We start from the raw sequence: 21,263 nt of genomic DNA, 5'->3' as shown, positions 1-21,263 counted from the left end.
TCTGCCAGGAGAATCCAGCCTTCTTCAGTTCTGATGCTCATTGGTTCCGTTACTGAGTCTGGGGATGGAAGAGGTTGCTTAGGAGTCAGCCAAGGCACTCCCTCTGCTCTGGGGGGAGAGGGTGCTGCCAGCCCGTCTGCTTCCTGCCAGCTTAAGGAGCTCATGACTCAGATTCAAGCAAAACATTGAACTGTAGCAAAAGAGAGGGAGGGAACCTCAGCACAGATGAGGGATCTGGTGCCAAAGTGCATTACCGAAGCATTCAACTCAGGGGAACCCATCACGCCAGAAGGCTGTCTGAGCTAAGATGGTTTTATTTTTATTCTCTGTTTTGAAAAAAAAATCCCATCAGAAAAAAAAAATCTTCTCCCCCTCCCAAACACTTGCTTTCCTGCCCCTCTTGGGATTCCTCCGCTGTTGTAGCCCCCTCTACAAAAAGTTATTCCTGGCAGATTGTAAAATGATTAAGTATCTCTCAAGTTGCGTAATAGAAGAAAAGCTTGAGCCAGATGTTATGATTAAGCTGGTGTGTCTCTCTGGGCTCCTATGTCAGTTGTCCATCTTTGCTGTGTGTCACACTTGTTTCCATTCCTCATGTAGGGTGGTGGTGGGGAAGGGTTTCAGACATTTCAAATTGGGAGTAACACTGAACCCCAGAAGTGTGTGTGTTTCAAAGTACTTTGTGGCTCTGGTAGCTTCCTGGATATTGCCATGGTTCTTGAATTGCTGCCCATGTTGATCTTGTTGGTCATCATTTAGAAAATGTAGGGCCAAACTCTACCCTCTCAGCAAAGGTACTAAATGGGATAGAGAGACCTATGTTCTATGCTGACTTTTATCTAGTGCTAGTTAGTCATATTATTAAGTAATCTTGCTAAAGCACAAATCTGACCTTGTGACTCCCTTACTGAAGAACCCTCATCTGCCTCAGGGATAAAACCTCTCAGTTAGGTATTTGAAGTCCTTCACAATCTGGCCCCAATCTACTTTTCCAGGTTTATTTCATAATCCATATCTTGCACTGAATGCTCCAGTCAAACAGTCTACTGGATATTCCTTTAATTCAATATTCCATTTCTTTTTAATTTATGAGGCTGGTTCTCCCTATCATCCAGGCTGGAAGCATTTAGTACCCACTCAAAGAACCACTCTTGCTGCTGCTCAGCCTGGAAGCTTTGACCAGTTTCCTTTTAGATCTGAGCTCTCTCAAATCTGATTGATCAGCCTGTTGACCCCTTATACCTGGAAGCTCACCATCTAACATTCCATCTACTTTAGCATTGCTGCAGCTCAGAATTCTAAACTTCCAGAGATCTATCACCCTCAGCTTGCATAGTAACAAGGTTGACAGGGATGCTCCGCAACACCTGGCAGCAAGGTTGACAGGGATGTTCCACAACACCTGGCTCAGTATTTTGTCTTCCAGAGATTGGAATACCAGTCCTGCAGTGCCATTTCTTATTATTTATCTTATTTGTTTATTTACATATGCCCCACCCCATCAAGATTATAATCCTTTGTATTCCCATTGTCTAATATAATATTTTACTTAGTTGTGGTGGTTTAGTCCTTTCTGGCTCTTCATAACCACCATTTGGGATTTTCTGGTAAAAATACTGGAATGCAAAAAAAAAATAAAAAATAAAATAAAATAAAAATGAAGGACAAAAATACTGGAATGCTCTGTCATTTCCTTCTCAAGTTCATTTTGCAGATGAGGAAATTGAGGCAAGCAGAGTTAAGTGACATACCCAGGGTCACACAGCTAGTAATGTCTGAGATCAGATTTGAACTCAGGTCTTCTTTGATACCAAGCTGCATACTCTATCCACTGTGTCAGTTAGCTACTTAGTAGGTGATTAATAAATTCTGATGACTAGTTTGGATTTGATTGGAAGTTTCCCTGCAAGTGACTCCTCCTGTTGTTTTGACAGCTCTCAGCAAATGACATCAAGAGTCCTTTTGCCAGAGAAAATCCTTTACTCTTATGGGCCCCCAGCTACCACTGCAGAGGGAACGACATCAGAGTTTCCCTGCCTTGGCAGGAGACTCCCTGAGTCACATCCTTAATACAACTCCAGAGAAGACTCCCTCGCCCTCACCTCTGGAATTCTGCTTAGTGTTATGGTTCCCTGCTGTCCTCTTTTCTCCCAGAAGTTCATCAAGGATCAAGAATGCACTAGCCCACCCTCATGTCTGTGTAGTTCTTTGTCACTGATATCAGGTTCAAATAGTTATTTCAAAACTTGAAGTTCACTTTCTTTTGGACATCTACTGATTCAATGACAAAACACCCCTAATTTATCCTCTATTGCTTCTCAGATTTCATAAGTCTCTCTCTGACAATGACTGATTATCAAAGATTATCAAAATTACCTCTAGTACCCCACGTGCACCTAGGGTGGAAAGATGGGCCAGTAGTCTTCAAAAGGAAGGTCCAAGAAGTGAGTAGACTAAAAAAATCCTCCCCCCACAAAAAGATAAAATTGTCCAATCATTTACCTTGTATACATATGTGAATAATATATCAATCCAAAGTAAATGACCCTCTTAAAGAACTTGAGATCTTAAAAATATTTTGTTCCCTTAAGTATTTTCTACATGTTGCTTTCAATCTTGCTAATTTTTTGTGCTCTGAAAAGAAAGAAATAGATAGGTAAAGAAAACTTTGGCTACAATTCAAATCATCAAACCTTCCTTCCAAAAATTTAAACATGCATGTGATGAACATTCACACTATTGCCCCCTCTACTTCTCACACAGTACATAGACACATCATTCATACTCTTAGCAGCCCACTGGTTCACTCACTTCAATTTGGCCTAATACAAGCAAATATGGGGTATCCCAAAGAAAAACTATCACTATTCAGGTGTATTCATTCAGACACTTTTAGGGGCCTAACTATAACCCTGGTGCAGTGTGATTATTCTCCCCTTATTCGCCACTATTGTTATAAAATCTCCACCAGCATTCATTTATATAAACATAGCCATTCACAATGATTACCTATTAGATCTTAAACATAACCATTTACTTAAAATAATTTGAAAGTAATAATATGCATCAGAACATCACAGTTCCTCACAGTAAGGAAAATATCAGAATAATAATGCATTCATTGTCTATGGGGAAGAATATATATATATATATATATATATATATATATATATATATATATATTTAAGCAGAAAGATGGTAGGAAAGTACATGAGTGAGAAAAACCCATGGGTAACTCACAAATTGTAGAACTATAAATCTGGTATCTTCTTTCTGACTTAATGATTGTGTATAAAAGTTCCTTGATGAATATAGCATTTGTGTCCTGGGCATGAGGCCTAAGTCAAACTAATCAGTCCATTGTATGACTTCTGATTCTTTATTCCCCAGCTGTTCCTCTGCTGTTCACCTGAACTTACTCCTCAGTAACTACCAAAGCCATCATCACTACTGGCTTCAGTATTAGATAATACCTTCTGCATAAGTAGTACTATCCTAAAATTGGCAAAAACCTCTCAAACTCTGCAGGATTCTTCTTTTCCTTCTTCATCTCTTAGCAATAACAAGTGATGTATAGAGAATTTCACTCTCTCTTTAACATACCTCTGAAATCTCTCTTCACTTCTCTCTCTGTCTCTCTGTCTCTGTCTCTCTCTCTCTCTCTCTCTCTCTCTCTGTCTCTCACTCTCTCTCTCTCTCTCTCTCTCTCTCTCTCTCTCTCTCTCTCTCCCTCTCTCTCCTCTGTGTGTATGTATGTTTCTCTCTCTTCTCCTATTCTCCATCAATGTTTTCCTGGATTCTAACCCTTGCTCCTTTCCATGAATAACCACTTTAGTTTATGGTTAATAACTAAATTCTCAACTTCTGTCTATAATTAGGTAAATTACATTGTCACATGACCATAGAGCAATTCCCTAGGTTTTTACAAAGAGAATTATCCAGTTTTATACATAAATTATAAATTTCTGTTTGTTCTAGTAATTTATAGTCACTTCCAAAATAGCAATTGCTGTCTCAGAAAACTAAGTCAGAGTAACTGCTCATTTTATAATTTTGAGAATACTCATGCCCTAAATCAAAGGTCAACAAACTATGGCATATGGGTCATATGCCCTTTTCTTATTTTTATATGACCCTGAGAGCTAAGATTTAAAAAAAATGCTTAGCTCAAAGGCTATACAAAAATAGGTAGAAAATTAATTTGGTCCACATAAGAATCACTGCAACAGCATTGTCTTAGAAAAACATATGCTCCCATACAGAGGAAGAAAAACAAAACAAAACAAAAAAAATCTTTCAGAATCTGATGAACAGGTTATTTAAAAAAATCTCTTATGTATCTCTTTCACTTAATCCTAATTCCTCATACCAAAGATGATGAATATGTAAACATGTTTATCAAAAGTCTGTATATACAATACTAACCTGACTGTTCACCACTGAGGGGAAGGTGGTGGGAAGGGATGGTAGAAGGAAATTTTGTAACTAAAAAAATTTATGTGCATAAGGATGGAAATTTTTTTCAATTTAAAAAATGAAAAAAAGAAAAAATATATTAACATACTCTAACTACTATTATAGATACCTAGATGGTACAGTGAGTAGAGCACTAGGCTTGAAATTAGAAAGATATCCTCATGAGTTCCAATCTGGCCTTATACACATATCAGCTTTGGGTTCTTGGGCAAAACACTTAATTCTGTTTGCCTCGGTTTCCTCATCTATAAAATGAACTAGAGAAGAAAATGGAAATTCACTCCAGGTGCTTTGTCAAAAAATGGGGTCATGAACTGAAGCAAGTCAAAATCAAATACTATTGTAGTTTTTTCTTGTTTAAATTACTTTGCAATTTTATTTTAACCTGAGTGCTGAAAGTTAAATTACTTGACCAACTCTGAGCTAGGAGCATCAGGGTGGGTTTGAAGCATGAACCTTAGGTGGCTACAAAGGACTTTAAAAGATATTGAGCAAAATTCCTTGATCTTACAGATTAGGAAACTGAGGCCAATGAATGATATTCCTTGCCTAAGGATTAGAGGTGTACTGGAGCTAACTTGAATAAGCTCTAGAGAACCAAATGTTAAATTTTCAGAATAAACAGTTACACTTCAGAAATCAGCAAACACTATAAATCAGAGTTTGATTTATTGTTTAGATGATTGTCTAGACTAAAAAAGTGATGAGGAAAACATTAACAATGCAGGTTTAACTTAAAAGTGTGTCATGTGTTCATTTTTTTTTCCCCAGAGAGCCAATTGTTAAACATTTAACAACCTCAGCTAAAGTTACATGGCAAGTTAGTAGCTGATTTGGAACTTTAAGTTTAGTCCTTACTCTCTAGTAAGTGTTTTCCTTGGGACTTTCTGCTAAAGGGTATTAAATGAAAAATGGGGAAATATTTCAACCTTGCACTTTAAAATTTTAACTGATCTTATGAGAGAGAAGGGTCAGAAATAGGAAAGAGTCACTTTAAAAATTCTGCTTATAAACTTATCTACTTGTAATATCTGTTCTTTTTCCCCTTCACCAAGACATCCCTTCAGCTGCATCATATTCCTACAAAGATCACAAACTTGAATTCCTTCCTAATTAATTTGTAATTTTTTTATGTTTATTCCCTCACTATTCAATAAATTAGAGAAAATTGGTCCAACTACATGAAGAGGAAGGGAAAGTAAACTCTTCTTCTTCATAGAATCACAGATTTAGAAAAGAAAACACATTCAAAAAATCAAGTCTGATAGCCTAATTCTATGAATGGGGAGACCAAGGCCTGAAGGAGTAAGTTACGTCCATGTGATCTAAGTATAAGAGAGACTGATGAATTTGATGAGTCCCCCAAATCGGTATGAGAAAATTTTAATATTTCTTTAAATCTAAAGGAACAGAGGATAAAGCTTAGCTGTTGCTATTACCCACTATGTTGAACTTCTGTGTGGGGCCCTTCCAGATGAATGGAGCAGAAATGTTTTATGGCTATTGCTTGGCACTTATTTTATTTGGATCTCCTACCAGTCTCCGTTAAGAGGGGATTATGAACAAAAAAGGCATCAATAAAACATTTTTAATAAGTTGAAAATAAATTAAAAGATTTAAGTACTGTGCCACTTCTTATACCCTCTTATGTTTCTTACATTAGGTTTTTCTAATAGATGACATTCAAGGGAATAGAGGAAAAATATCCCTAATCTTTTGGTGCTTATGTCAGAGTGAAAAACTATACCCTCCTCCCACTACAACCTGGGCCTTTTGACTCATAGTTGAGTGATCTTTCCCTTATATCCTGGAGACCTGGGTCTTATAGGCAAAGAAGGATTGGAATGTGAAGAAGTAGCAGGAAAGGACATTCTGCCACAGAAGAAAACAAGATAGTGGGAACTGCCATACTATGTTTGCTCCATGGTTTTGCCAAACAAATATCCTGTCTCAAACAGAGGAAATATTTATGCTCCCTGAAATCACTATCAAAAGATTAAACATAAAAAAATCAAAATTTCTTTTATAGCTAATTTTGGAAGCATCTTTTTTAACAAATTTTGTAATGAAATCAAATTCATTTTACTAATATTTTTGGTTAAAATGATGTCAACTACAAGCATTTTAAGTGGTTACACAATGTTAAGCACCTGTGGTAAAAAAAAAGCTTTTGAATCTGACCTCAAAGAACTCATTTTAAAGGTATAAAAAATTATGCAACTTGGTGTGTGTCTATATACATATATATATATGCACATATATGTATATATATATATATATATATAGGCTATATGTGTAGGTAACCATTTAAGGTAGAATTTTTCAGACTATCCCACACAGTCCTAGGGACAGATAAACTCTTTCACAAGTACAATTGAGTTTTGGGCATTTTAATGAGTTTTTGAATTGTTTCAATTTTTTTTCAAAATTTTTCAACTTTATGTGTGAATATTAATTCTGAATTCAGTTTCCTTATCTTTTTTCTATCTCTAACTCTCATCCTGGAGTAGTTCATCCTAAAAGCAATCTAATATTTGCAAATAGTACAGATGTTTCTAACTATAGAAGAAAATGTGCTATTTTATAATCATACCCCACATAAGCAATGATATAGAAAGACATTTGTTCACAAATCCATCATGATACCGAGCTCCAACTTTACTTCCTTAATATTTTCAAATTATTGTCTATTTTATTAGTTATTTTCTATTATTGCTCTTTCTGCTCAAGTCCTATTCAGATGCCTCATCAAGGCATGAATAATCATGGAATCAACAGAATCTCAGAATCAGAAAAAGTCTCAAAAGCAATCTAGTCTAACCCTTACATGAACAAAAGTATCCTCTATATATAGCAGACCCAAAAAATGGTCATCCAATCTTTTGTCACTCATAGGTTAATGATCTCTAAGTTTTGTACTCAAATGCATTAGTTAAATGCTATTTGTTGACCTCAAAAGTATCAGCTCCTCTCTTTGACTCTTTCTTTTCTATATTTAATCATGGAAAATCTCCAAGATAAAGATTAAACATGACTAGTGATTAGATTTAACCAAATATAGATAACAATGTCTCCAGCTCCTCAGCATGCACGAAATGCTCAACAGAATCTTCAATTGCTATTTAACACTCCACAGCAAAGAACAAGAATATGATGAGATTATAGGTGTGCATTAATAGAGTCAGAAACATAAAGAACCCAAATGGCCCATTGATATTCTCCTGGAAGGTGAAGACACTTTCTCTTCATTTACCTTCTGCCTAAAATGACCAGCAATTCACAACATCATGAAAAGTCCCAAATATTCTACCCATCCTGATGATGCAGTTCTCCAGTTGTTGTAGTCTTCATTTTCCCTCTAGGAATCTAATGCTTAAATTATTAAATTCATCTCTTAAAACTCCTCAAATTGGCATGGAAAGTTGATTCTTAAATTCTAATCTACAATTAGAAAAGGAAACAGAAAGACATAATAAAGTGACCAGGAATTGGAGGTCTACAAACTCCCTTTTAAAGGCAGGATTAAAAGCATTAAAAATGTGTTAATTAAGTCTCACCCTTAAGTTCTGAACTTAAATTCTTCGGAAGGTCTTGGGAAGGTTTCTCTTCATCTGGGTTTTGCAATGCTAACAAAAGTTTGTTCCCTATGATTCTGAGTCATCAATCAGTTTGAAAAATATCCCGGGCAAAAGGAATTCCCTATGTCTTCTTAGCAAGATTCCAGGGTCTCTCATCTACCTCTACTGGAATGCCCAAGTTGATTCAAGGATTCATCAAATTCATTGAACATGAACACTTATATCAGCGACCCCTAGTGAAGAAGAATTTCTATTTCCCAAAGCAAACAATTCTACTTGTGTATAGTTCTAATTCTCAGGACATCTTTCCTCATTTAGGCCTAAATTTGTCTTTTTGAAAATTTTATTAGTTGCAAATTTAATACAAATTGCAAATTGTATTAATATAAATTATAAATTTACTAAAAATTTATTAATCACCCAAACTGCTCCTAATTTTGCATTCTGATAAGCAAGCAGAATAAATCTATTTAGTCAATCATAAGACAATCCATCAAAAATATAAAAACAATATTCATAGCCTCCCCAAATCTACAATTCATAATCAAGTATCACCATTCCCTTGCACTGAATCTTATATGACATGATAGGGAGGAGCTAGATGATAAAATGGATAGAAAACAAGGCCTGGAATCAGTAAGACATCTTCCTGAGTTCAAACTGGCCTCAGATGCTGTGTGACCCTGGGCAAGGCACTTAACTCTGCCTCAGTTCATGAGCTGGAGGAGAAAATGGCAAACCAATCCATTATCTTTGCCAAGAAAACTCCAAATGGGATCACAAAGAATTAGATATGTCTGAACACTATTGATCAACAAAATGACATGATATTCACTATTCTGGTTGTACCCTGAGCACTCTTCTGTTTATTGATGTCTTTCCTAAAATGTAGTAACCAAAATTTAATATAATATTTCAGATATAGTTTGTGTAGCATAATGCACTAGGACTATAACTTCCATGAACTATTTCAACTGTCATATCATGCTGTTGACTTACTGAGATAATCCACTAAAATCCTCAAATGCTTTTTTCAGATGAACTATTATCTAGCCAAGCCTCCCCCATTTTATCCCAACTATAAAACTATACAGTTCCATCTTCTTGGATATAGTCCAACATTCTAGCCTGTTAAGATCGTTTTTGGATCCTTGCTCTGTGATCCAATGTTTTGGATATTTTTCCTAGTTTTATATCATTTGAAAATTAGAAAAGTATATCATCTATTCCTTTATCCAAGGAATTATTTTTTTTTAAAGTTAAACAGTACAGTGCCAATCACTGATCACTATGGCACAACACTGGAATCTTCTTTCTAACATAACATCATTAATAATTGCTCTTAAGATTCCAACATTCAACTAGTATCAAATTCACCCAACTTTACAATTTTCTGGTCTAAATTATTTCATCTTTTCAATAAGAATGACACAGAAAACTGTGTCAAATGATATTTGACCCTAAAATGTAAGTTAAACTACATCTACAGAATTCCCCCGAACAGTTAGTAGAGTGGCCTTTTACATAATTAGACAAGATGAATCTGCTCTTGATGAAATCATGCTATTTCTTTAAGATGGCTGTTTCCTTATTCAGAACTAACCATCCACTAACCATTCCTTTATTAATGCATTCTAGAATATTTCCAGGCTTTAGATCAAGATTATTATAGTCTATAATTTCTATGTTCCACTCTCTTTGTTTTGGAAATTAGGAAATTTGCACATTTCTAGTCCTTTAGAACCACTTTCATTTTACATGATCTTTTAGAGATTGCTGATAATGGCTTAGAAATCACATCTGCTGATATTTAGAACCTTGGAATATATTATATCTGGTTTTGGGACTTGAACTCAACAAGTCAACTAAATATAGTGCAACAAAACAGACTGCTAAACTTGGAGTAAAGGGGAGTATGTGCTAATAGTATTTTGTTTGGTCTTCACAAGCCTGGGAAGTGGGTACTATTTTTATCTCCGTTTTGATGTTGGGACAGGTTAAATATGTCTAGTATCATACAGTATCATACAACTAATAGCCCAAGGCTAGATCTGAATTTGTCTTCTTAACAAGTTATGAACTACCTAGTTGCCTGACTAAAGAAAACCTATCCATTAACTAATTGTGTAATTCTGTGCAAATATTTTATCTCCTCTGAGTCTCACTTTCTTAACTATGAAATTGTAATAACACGATTGTTGCAAGGATCAGATAATAAATTATGTGTATAAGCATCCTATAAATATGAGCAATAATTATTGATATCTCCTTTTTTGTAAGGCAATAGGGTTAAGTGACTTGCTCAAGATCACACAGCTAGGTGATTATTAAGTTTCTGAGGCCAGTTGAATTCAGGTCCTCCTGATTCCAGGGCTGGTGCTCTATCCACTAGATAGAGCCAGCTAGCTGCCCCTTATTGATATCTCTTTACTAATCATGAACATGAACTACCTATTAATTATTTGTCCCCAGTTCAAAAATCATTTTCCTTGGCAGAGAAAAGAGAAACAAGACAAGACTATCAGTGGAATGTAAGCTATGGAAGGTCTTAATAAACTAAAAATGCTTCAACAATGAACTTGGTAATGGGCCACATGCCCTTTGTTTAAGGATTGTTAAGTCAGATGTTCATCACCTGGTTCAGTACAGAGTGATGGATTCAGTCATTTTCTTTTTTTTAGGTTTTTGCAAGGCAATGGGGTTAAGTGGCTTGCCCAAGGCCACACAGCTAGGTAATTATTAAGTGTCTGAGACCGGATTTGAACCCAAGTACTCCTGACTCCAAGGCTGGTGCTTTATCCACTATACCACCTAGCCACCCCATTTTAATTTTCTTAACAAGTTTTTGTCAAAATTCTTACCCCAATAACTGAAATCTTTGTGTTAGTTCAATACTAATCTACCAGAAACATTTATCCTGAGTATAAATTTTCCCATAAACCTTTTCTGCACTGAGTCATTCAGCTGGACATTTGAATAAATCATCTCCAAGCACCCATTTCCATGTAATGTACAACAAAATGTCTTCAGTGATCCTTTACTAAATAAATTGAGACAAAGGGGCCCAGGCATAAATTTCTAAGTCCCTTTATCATAGGACACCCAACCAAATGTAGCTTAGCCCTTACTAGGATAATCAAGTTATCTTAAAAGGAAAACAAATTCAGAAAAGCTCCAGAGCTTTTACCAAGGGGGTATCTAGTACAAATAGTTAATATAAAATATTCTCTTCAAGGGGCGGCTAGGTAGCATAGTGGATAAAGCACCGTCCCTGGAGTCAGGAGTACCTGGGTTTAAATCCGGTCTCAGACACTACGCCACCTAGCCACCCCTGGATTCAATCATTTTCAAAGACCCTTCAGAGACGGGTTTTATTCTGAACTGGTGGAGAAATAACCTACAATGTTGAAATCACAGAGCCTTGAAGTAATGAATTATTATCATCATTATTGTTATCATTATTAATAACTTGGTTTCTCCTTTTCTTCCCACTCACCTGATAGACCAGTGGCAAGTGGACGGGGGGAAGGAAAAAGCATTTTTAAGCACTTAATATGAGCCAGACACTTTACAAATATTATCTCAGTTTTCAGAGGTCAGTTTGTTTTGGTTAGTGTGTACAGTATATAAGGAATAAGTCATGTTGCAGAGATAGAAACAATAACTGACATATATATGCAAACTATATATATATATATGTACATATGTATATATATATATATATATATATATATATTCACACACCAGAAAATTAGGAACACTGTATATAGTGGGAACACTATATAGTGGGTGATACCAAGGTTCCAAACCTTGGAGACTGAAAGAATGGTGCTATTTTTGAAACACAGAATTTAGAGGCACGAAGGGTGAGTTTAGTGGGTTCAGTTTTGGATCTTTTGAATGAGTGATATCTAAGGGATATCTGAGTAGAGTCTTAGAACATAGTGATTGGAGATGTGGGATGAGGAGAAAAGAGAAAGTTAGATACCAAGATTAAGGAATCACCTTCATAGAGAGTATAATTGAATGCAACATCAGAGGAAATCAGCAAGAGAAAGAAGGAAAAGTGAGAAGTCTCAGGATAGAGCTGTAGTATATACCAAGCATAAGATTCAGAACACATATAGATATCCTTCAAAGGAGACATCCTGGTGAGTTCCCAGACCAAACACCAAGGTTGCTTCTCGGGGGAATACACCAATTAAAAAGATCATGGCCAAGACACTATTCTTGCTAACATTTGGAGAAATGTTTCAGAAGAAGCATTGAAAGGTCTACCCTGAGTATCTTCTTGATAAGCCAAGAAATGGTGGGGAAAACATCTTCCTCTCTTGTGAGACACTCCTATGATCATTTAGCCTAAAATGATTCCTTTTTGGTTTTGTTTCTCCAAGTGGTAAGGGAGCAGTAAACAATGTGCAATCTCTTCTGATAGTTGATTTGCTGTCTCAAGCAGAAAAGAGAATCCAGATAATAAGTCTTCTGCATAGCCATGCTTGACAAGAGCCTTGGAAAGTTAAATAGCTTTGAAGAAAAAAATTCCTAAGAAAAGTGGGAAAACTACTGAAGAACCAAGTGTAGAGTATTATGTAGTCATAGCAGACATACACAGTTAATATATTCACAGCACACACCAAGCATATCTGCCAAGGCTAAGAAATTTGCTGATTCTCTGCCTTTGCTCTATCTATGTCTCTCTTTTTCTCTCCCAATTCCACCCTCCCCAAACCAATAGAGAAACACCGGGAAAAATTTATAATTTTTTCAGATCTTTCTATATTTTCATTTCAGCATTCCTTATTGACTATGGAAAGTTAAATCAACAACACAAGCTTGAATTAGCTTCAAAAGATATTTGAAAATATAAATGTCTGTCTGCTCTCCTTCCCACCTCAGCCACTACCACCTGGCTGTCCACATACTGTCAGCTACACACTCTTGTAATAAGTAATGTGTTGGGGGGTGGGGAGAGGTGGGTAGGTTAAACAGATGCTTGGATTTCTATTTTCATTGGTGTACATTTTTAAAAAGTAGTTTTTTGATCCTTCCCATTCATCTTTAATCAAAAAGGCCATTCCTCATTCATTTTTTAGTTCATACACCAGAGAATTAGGATAACCATTTAATCAGTTCATTTTCTTTAGTGAAGTTAAATTGCACTAAGACTTTTAGAATTCTCTGTTATATTTGCAACTATATGTACAATTATCAATATTACAATATATAATACTATAATTATTTATTGTAATTGTTGTACTAAAATGACTATTTAAAATAAAGTGAAATGAAACATGGGTTCAAAATTTTCCTCTGACACTGGTTATGTGACTATGGAGACGTCATTTAACTTTTCTGAGTCTCAATTTCAATACCTGTAAAATGAGAATGATAATACCTTTAATATCTACCAAATGGGCTTGTTGTGAATGGAAAATGAAAAGTGTAAGTAAAACGTAAATTTTAAAACATGATACTAATATCAGGCTACTACTTTTTGCTTCCAGTATCATTTTCTATAGCATTTATGCTGAGTTGTTCTTGTCAACTTGATTTGGTCTTTGTTCTGACATGCTATCTTGACTTCTAAGATGCTAATCATCAGGCAACAAATGGCAGTGCCAGGCCCTGTGCACATTGGGGTTAGAAATATGAAAAAAGGGGCAGCTAGGTGGTGCAGTGGATAGAGCACCAACCCTGAAGTAAGGAGGACCTGAGTTCAAATCCAACTTCAGACACCTAATAATTACCTATGTGACCTTGGACAAGTCACTTAACCCCATTGCCTTACAAACCCCCCCCAAAAAATGAAAATGAAATATGGAAAAAAGATAGTCTCTGCCTCAAAATGCTTACTATCTAAAGAGAAAAATAATAATAAAAAAGGAAACAGAAAAAAGGAAGGTGGGAAGAAAAGAGAGGTATTCAATTTGAAGGCAAGATAGCAGTCCTCCTTAGGTGCCCTCCTTAAATGGAGGTTTGGGGAAAGTCACTATGTTCAACTCTCCAATTAGCCAGGCTAAGTGTACTGAGGGTACTTATGAGATGTGACTACCAAGGTTGAGACATAGAGAAGACAAAAGGGGTACAGCTGGGTGGTAAGTGAATAAGCTGATCATTGAAGAAAGTAAAGATTCTGAAAGAGAGAGCTGATGAAAGAATATATCCCAAAGAGAGGTTATCTCCTTTATGGAAGCACAAAGACCAAATCTGGCATGTTGAATTCAAAGAACAGCTGGCAGGAGAGATCATTAAGAAGAACACTGTGAAAAAATTTTGGAAATGTAAATTGAAAGCAAGTTATGAATGACCGGAAATCCCAGAAAAAATAGGCAGTAGGAAAGTACTCACTTTCTCAGCAAGAAAGGGCCGTGGTTGGCTTCTGAATTAAACTATATGAAAAATAGATTAGTTAGGGAAGAAATTATATACAGGTAGCTATTTTAATAATACATGCCAAAAAAATGAACAGCTGATCTTAGGTGTTAGCCCTGAAAATGGAAAGGAGGAGATAGATGAGAATGCTGTTTAGAATAGAATCTGCAATATTTGGCAACTGCTTTTCATTTCCTCTGAATAAACTGAAGAAGGAGGTCCTAGGGAATAGTGAAATAGGCAAAAGACAAGACAGTGAGAAAAACAAATAGAAACAAATAACTTGACGATTAAACCCCAAATGAATAAGATTTGATTATTCTTTCTCAATTTGACTTCAAGAAATAGTTTTGGTGTTTTGTTCTTATATCTGAATTGGGCCTGAAGTCTCTCAAGAAAAAAAACAGATCTTATGATTTTAATTGAGTTTCCTATTGCATATTCTTATAATGATTTCTTTGAAACTAACGTTTTACTAAAAATTAGCTTAGCCCATATATTCTCCTCATTTTACATTTTTTTTAAATGCTCCTTCATTGACTTGCTCTTTCTTTGAACCATTTAAGCTGCTATATGTTGAGGAGCAATTTGCAATAATTTTCTTTAAAAATATGGCTCTAGATACTGTGTGTTTGATTTCAGGAAAAGGGTTTCCCTTTCAGAACCCCATGAATGTACAAGGTTCAAACAAAGTACGAGGTGCTAATGAACAGACTTTGTTTTCCTGTGCAGGGTCCCGGCACATAATGATTTCATTCAGCAGCCGCTGCTCAAGCATGGAAAGTGTTGGTAAAGGAATCCCACAGAGTTCAGACGACCTTTTCCTAACTTTGGGGGGGGGGGGGGTTGTGTTTTTTTTTTCCTGTTTGCCTTTCGGGTCCATGCCAGGGATAATATAAATATTCATCAGCTGATATTTGCAGTAGCTATGAAGTTATGAATGGAGCCAAGCGGCTTTCCTCCTTCCTTGTGTGCAGAATGGGAGCTTCTCAACTGTGCTCACGGCCAAAGGACACTTTCTGAAATCCCCAAAGTGGACTCACAGGGCTTTTCAAATTCAGTCTTTTTTTTTTTAATGCTCAGAACCAGAAAGGTTGTCTGCCTAATGTTTACCATGGGATTACAGGAGCAAAAGACACACGTTGCTTTTCTGCGCTTTAAACGTTGAGATGCCTTGACGTAATAGGCAAAAGTGTTGGCAGCTCAGAGTGCGGGTTGGGTTATTTCGGTGGACAGGGCTGCTGCAGGCTTCCTCTCTGAATCAAAGACCAGACGGACACTTGAAGCATTCATTGTGCGGAGCGGAGAAGAGGAGGGGCAGGGGCTTGGGCAGCGGGGAAGGCAGCGCCTTTGATCCTTCAATGCTGCTTTTTTAACCACCTGGGTACTATCACATAGAACTACATCGTTGGGAAGCACTTTGAATAAGACTCCTTTGAGTTGCTCTCCCCTTCAGAGTCAGAAAAAAATGGAAATAGCGCTTGTCAGATGGGTTTCGGTCTCCAGCAGGGGGCTAGCTCGGGGTTATTCTTTAGCCCCAGAGAAGGGGGGTTTCACACACACACACACACACACACACACACACACACACACACACACCATGGGCTGCTAGATTTGGAGCCTCCTCCACTTCCAGAACTTTCAGATTCTATCCACCCATAAGAAACATAGTAAGAGCTGAGAGAGGCTTTAATGGTGATGAATGAATGAATGAATGAATGAATGAATGAATGAATGAATGAATATACTCCAATAGAGGCAGCTAGAGGAAACGAGAATGTGCTAACATTTTATTGACTGCCAATCCCTAAACTGAGAATGAGCTTTTTTAAAAAACCATTGAAGGTAAAAAAAATAAATAAAAATAGACGCAAGGTTCTTTTTACTTTTTTTAAGTATCAATGTACCATATTCACCTCTTTGTGCTTTTTATTGGGTTTTGTAGTCACCTTGATAATTCTTTTATGGAACTGAAGGCATGATTCATCCCTCTGTAAATTTTATCCATGTGAAACGATGCCCAAAGGGCTATAAAAGTGTGAGTACCCTCTGATCCTGCAATGCCACCATTAGGTCTGTAGCCCAAAGAGATCATAAAAAGTGTAAAAAAAATTCACATGTACAAGAATATCCGTAGCAGTTCTTTTTGTAGTGGCAAAGAATTGGAAACTGAGGGGATACCCATCAATTGGGGAAAGGTTGAACAAATTATGATATATGAATATGATGGACTACTGTTCTTTTTTTTAGGTTTTTGCAAGGCAACAGGGTTAAGTGACTTGCCCAGTTTCACACAACTAGGCAATTATTAAGTGTCTGAGGTCGGATTTGAACTCAGGTACTCCTGACTCCAGGGCCAGCGCTCTATTCACTGTGCCACCTACCCACCCGAGTACTATTGTTCTTTAAGAAATCTTGAGGGGGCAGCTAGTTGGGGCAACTAGTTGATGCAGCACTGACCCTGGAGTCAGCAATACCTGAGTTCAAATCTGACCTCAGACACTTAATAATTACCTAGTTGTGTGAAACTGAGCAAGTCACTTAACCCCATTGCCTTGCGAAAGAAAGAAAGAAAGAAAGAAAGAAAGAAAGAAAGAAAGAAAGAAAGAAAGAAAGAAAGAAAGAAAAAGAAATCTTGAGCAGATGAATTTCAAAAAAAAAAGCCTGGAAATTCTTCTGTGAACTGATGTTGAGTGAAGTGAGCAAAACCAGGAGATTATTGCACACATTAACAGCAACATTGTGTGGTGATCAGCTATGATGGACTTAGCTTTTCTCAGTAGTACAATGACCTAAGACAATTCTATAAGACTTGTGATAAAGCATATCATCCACATCCAGAAAAGAACTATCTACTGTTTTCACTTTTTACATTTTTTATGTTTTTTATTTCTCATGGTTTTTCCACTTTTGAGCTGATTCTTCTTTCATGGCATGACTGATATAGAAGTGTGTTTAACATGATTGTACATATTTAGATCACTCACTGTCAAGGAGAGTGGGGAGGATCAGGAGAAGGGTAGAACTATATGAAACTCAAAATCTTACAAAAATGAATGTTGAAAAGTATTTTTACATGCAATTGGAAAAATTTTTTAAGTTTAAATTTTTAAAAAAATTTTAAATGTGTCCATGTGGATTGAGTGAAATGTGTAACTTTAGGATGATTTTAAAGAAGTGTTCTCTTGCACCAGCAAATTTTAATCATTTCTCCTTGAAGATTATTACTGAAATGTACACAGTTAAACGTATGGGTCAAAATTCACCACATAAGTTATCTTCCCAAACAACAAAACAGAAAATGAGGAACAAGAGAATTAGGTTTAAAACAGGTGAAAAGTTCATTTGCCAGTTATTCCACTGTTTCAAACACTAGTCCCTGATGCACATGCAAAAGTTGGTCTTTTCTTACTCCAGCGATATCTGACAAGTAATTGGAAAGAATGTCAAAGGCAAATGTGACTGCATGGAATGACTTCCTTAGTAGATAGTGGCAAAAGATATCAGTTAGTGTAGACATGCTACAAATCATGTTATGTGCACATAGAATTACAAACTTCTCCCTCTCCCCTGGAGTTCTTATGCTGAACTCTGATGGGGAAGAATTCAATTTGATTAAACTCATTCATCTTAAAGTACTTTAACTCTAAAGTATTATTCCTGAAGATAAAACAAAACTATTCTTCAGTAGCAGCTCTTAGTTTCTTGGATTTCATTACCTAAGGTCACTCTGGATCCTGATGTCTTCTCCATTTGCTCTAACTTGGGATTCTTAACCTGTGACCAGTCAACTTTTCATTTTATTTTGTTTTCCAAAATTTTGATAACTGTGATTCATATAATTTATTTTCTTTGTAATCCTATGTATTTTGTGTAGTTCAGTTTAGTTTATACATTTTAAATTATTCTCTGAAGATATTCATAGTCTTCACTAGTTGCCAAAGGTTTCCATGACATAAAAAAGGTTAAGATCTGCTCCATGTACTCTTCTACACTCCATTTTCCACCTTGCATCCAACACATTCATTTGACTCAAGTGCACAAATAGATTTTACTACAGTGCAGAGGAATATCAGGGTACAAATTATTTATTCTATACAGAAGCTATTTGTAGATATTTGTTTGCATATTCTCTCATATTAGCAAACTTTCACTCTTTCAAACTTTTCACCCAAATAGATTGGGTCCATGGTACATAACTATTTGACCCCATGGTGCTTAAGAGTCATCTCCCTCTACACCTCAACTGGTATTCCTTTGGTTTATCATAAGAAATTCTGGTAAAGGGGGCCACTGGTTACTGTCACCTCGGAGCTGGTCGTCTCTGGTCTTGTGCAGGAGGGGAAAGTCTTGAATTTTTCTTGGTTCTGGTGGCAGCGGGATCCACTAGCCAACATGTCGAGCAAAAAAGGCAAAGATTAAGACCGCAAAGAAGTCCCCTCAGTGAGCAACTTCCAATGTATTCACTATGTTTGACCAGTCACAGATTCAAGAACTCAAGGAGGCTTTTAACGTGATTGATCAAAACAGAGATGGCTTCATTGACAAAGATTTGCATGACATGCTTGCTTCCTTAGGAAAGAATTCAACTGATGCATACCTAGATGCTATGATGAATGAAGCTCCAGGTCCAATAAATTTCAAGTTTCTTACTATGTTTGGTGAGAAATTAAATGGAACGGATCCAGAGGATGTGATTCAAAATGCTTTTGCTTGCTTTGATGAAGAAGCAATAGGCACCATTCTGGAAGATTACCTCAGAGAGCTGCTGATAACAATGGGGGACTGATTTACAGATGAAGAAGTAGATGAGCTATATAGAGAAGTGCCTATTAACAAAAAAAAAGGAAAAATTCAATTATATTGAGTTCACATGCATTCTTAAACATGGAGTAACAGACAAAGATGACTGAAAGGAATCTTATTCATGTCAATTATTCCTGTTTCATTTATGTTTCATTCCCAAGACTTTTTTTTTCTTGGTAGAATCTGCTGCATACACTTAGTTTCACAGTCTTGATTTTTTTCTTATATATTTATTCTAGGTCCTTCTACTATAATGTGTCTATGTAAGCAGACTAGAAATGGGGATGATGTTGTAAATTGTTTTGAAAACAGTTTGAGAATTTAAGAAAAATCAATGAATGTGAAAGCCCAGAAAAAAAATCTCAATATTTCTGGTTTTGCTGGGTTTTTGCATTTTTCTAATATAAATGCTATTTTGAAATAAAGATTATGTCAGTTCAAAAAAAATAAGAAATTCTGCTTTTTGCTATTACCCTTGCTGGACTTTCTGCTCCTTGCAAAGATATCACATATACATCCCTGTATATAATTGCATCTGGATGCTTCTTCCTTTGTCTCTGCTGCTGCTGCTACTTCTGAGAAATCACTACAGGATGCTACTGTTGCTTCCTTATTCATAAATGTGCCAGCTGACAGCAGTAGAATTAAGGGAAGTAACAAGGGAAGAAGGAGATTTACCTTGACCTCCACTGTTGCTGTTCCCTTAACAGTTATCATCTCCATCTGACAACATTAACATAGTTTCAGTGTCTAACAATGAGGACTGGTACCCCATTAGTACCAGTAGCAGACTGATAGATTCCAAGTAATGCATCATCATTAATCTGAAATCAGTGAGAGAAATGGAAAATCACTAAACTTGTGGCAAGAAAACCTGCCTTTGAAGTTACAAGTTTGATTAAGGGCAGCTGGGTGGTGCAGTATATAGAGCACCAGTCATGTATAGGAGGAACTAGTTCAAATGTGATCTCAAACACTTGATACTTAATAGCTTAGCTGTGTAACCTTGGGCAAATCACCTAACCCCTTTGCCTCTCAAAAAAAAAAAACAATTTTGATCACTGATTTGCTTGGTGTATGATGATTTTTTCATATTGAGAACCTGATGAATTTTTAAATTAGATGACTTTGGTTGCTTGTTGTCCATCATTCTCGAAGGGGATCAAAATGACTTCTCTATATTTGGGTCAAGTTGTGAGATTGTGAGTGATCAGAGCAATAACAAGCCTCAAAAGCTATTTCAGAAGTTGGGTACAAACAGTCTATGTGAATATTTGGAGATGTCTTTAAATTTGCGCATCTCACGTTTCTTTTGAGCTACTTCAATTCTGTTTTGCTTATAAGGCACAGGATCTTTTTAATGAGGACACCATGGTAGGTGGTCCTCTAACAGTAACTCCCATATCTCACAGTCAATTTGAAGGTTCTTCAGAAAACTTCTATTGCTTCTTGGAATTCCTTAACTGTGATAATAGCAAAAACAAAAGTGGCCTCTGTCATAGGAATTATGTCAGGAAACCAAGAAGCAGAAAGATTAAATATCTTTACTATGTCCATTTAGCTTGTCAGTGGCAAAAATAAAACTTTGTCAATATTATGGTTGCAATTCCATCATTCCAATAATGTAAGGGTCTCTTCCCATGCCAGGATATTAAAATATAATGGTTCCAATCTAGTGTTCTTTCTACCAGAATCACACAATTTTCTCTAGATCTTTAATAAGGATATATTTGCTAACATAATTAGGGAGGGAGGCATGGAGTTTTGAAAGAAAAGCAAGATTTCTTCTCCTACTAATTGTGAATTTGATAGTGAATTTGATAAAAATAAGAATGTCAGTGGAAATTTGAGCTCCCCTACTGGGTAACAGAAAAGAAAAATGATGCATTCAGTTGAGGATCCTGATTGCCTCCTTCCCTTCCTCAGTGGACTCAATCTGATTCCCCACTAACTTCCTGTTGGAACTGTCAAATAGATAATAGATGTGGATTAAATTTAAAATGTACTATATACTATACAGAATATAGTACA

The 21,263-nt window shown here is 36.2% G+C and overlaps 1 pseudogene; it reads left to right on the top strand.

Annotated features, from left to right (window-relative positions):
- The first annotated feature begins 15,094 nt into the window (after positions 1–15,094).
- On the top strand, positions 15,095–19,339 carry LOC141519672 (myosin regulatory light chain 12B pseudogene; annotated as a pseudogene).
- Positions 19,340–21,263: the final 1,924 nt, after the last annotated feature.

The sequence above is a fragment of the Macrotis lagotis genome, chromosome 1 (assembly GCF_037893015.1).
Source record: "Macrotis lagotis isolate mMagLag1 chromosome 1, bilby.v1.9.chrom.fasta, whole genome shotgun sequence".
In the NCBI taxonomy this organism is placed as follows: Eukaryota; Metazoa; Chordata; class Mammalia; order Peramelemorphia; family Peramelidae; genus Macrotis; species Macrotis lagotis.
This window is presented reverse-complemented; position numbering and strand designations above follow the sequence as displayed.